The sequence below is a fragment of the Bison bison genome, unplaced genomic scaffold (assembly GCF_000754665.1).
Source record: "Bison bison bison isolate TAMUID 2011002044 unplaced genomic scaffold, Bison_UMD1.0 scf7180017864367, whole genome shotgun sequence".
NCBI lineage: Eukaryota > Metazoa > Chordata > Mammalia > Artiodactyla > Bovidae > Bison > Bison bison.
Genome location: NW_011494939.1, coordinates 6,262,256 through 6,263,612, shown reverse-complemented (window position 1 = coordinate 6,263,612; position 1,357 = coordinate 6,262,256). Strand labels below are relative to the sequence as shown.

Below are 1,357 nucleotides of genomic sequence, written 5' to 3'. Positions count from 1 at the left end.
ACCTGGAACCCACTCTTTCTTTTGGCCAGAGGAAGGGACATGGCTATCCAGCCTCCCCACCCACCCTGTACTCAAACTTCCATCCCTCCTATCTCCTCCAGCCCACCTACCCTCGGTTGTTTTTTTTACTTTCAACTCTCTCACTCCTCTGATCCATCCCCCTCTACCAATATACCTGCTTAAGGCTTTCCTTTCCTTTAAAGATCCTTCCTTTTCCTCACACAGGCTTCTAGCCACTTCCTTTTTCTCTTTCTCGTCCTTCTCTGGAAAATACCTGAAATGAATAATCCAGATTTCCTCTGTCAACTTGCTCACCACATGCACTGATCTCATCACTACCCAAACACTTTCTCCGAGGCTGCCACTGACCTCTGTATGGCCGTATCTGGTAGACACAATTCCAGCCACATCTATCTTGGTTTCTCTGTAACCGTTGGATCTGTGGATGCCTTCCTCCTTACTGAAACACATTCTCAGTCCAGTCACCACACCACTGTTATTAGCCACTTCTCCTATTGCTCTTACTGGCTTCTTTTTCTCTCAGCCTCTATCCATCCCTTAAGTGTTAGTATTCCCCAGAGTTCTTTTCTCCTTTTATCCCACACATTCTCCATGGAGGATATCACCCATTCCCTGGATTACAAGCACATGTGGGTAACTTCCCAGCTCATCTCCAGCCAGACCTCTCCCTCTACACTCATTTTGGAAATGCCTCCAAGTAGCTGCCTATATCCAGCAAACCACCATTGTTCCTATCCATAACTCTGATAATCTTCCTGTCACTACTAAGGTCAGTTGAAGTATCTTGACCTGAGTAGAGGTACAGCCCAAGGAGCACACACTCTGTAGCACAGGGCATGGAGGGGGCAGGGTGCAGACGAGGGATAAGAAGTAGTGACTCGCTCAATGTGGTTCCTTTAACATGCTCTACCTACCACTTAATGCACTGTGGTGACCTGAATAGCAAGGAGGGCCAAAAGGGAGGGGGTATATGAATATGTATGATTGATTCATTTTGCTGTACAGAGCCGCCTGCCAATACAGGAGACTTAAGAGATGTGGGTTCGATCTCTGGGTTGGGAAGATCCCCTGGAGGAGGGCATGGCAACCCACTCCTGTATTCTTGCATAAAGAAAGAATCCCATGGACAGAGGAGCCTGCTGGGCTACAGCCCATGGGTTCACAAAGAGTTGGTCGACGACTAGGAGTGACTTAGGCACGAGCACAGAAACTAACACTGTAAAGCAGCTATACACCAATAAAAATTTATTTAAAAAGAAAAAAAACACATGCTCTACCTATTCCTACCAATAGGTTCTAGGTGCTACATAAAATGTGTTGCCAATAATTACTATCA

General features: G+C 46.3%; 1 pseudogene; it reads right to left on the bottom strand.

The window, feature by feature from the left end:
* The window catches only part of LOC105000051, an 8,591-nt pseudogene extending 8,120 nt beyond the window's left edge, over window positions 1-471 (bottom strand).
* Window positions 472-1,357: the final 886 nt, after the last annotated feature.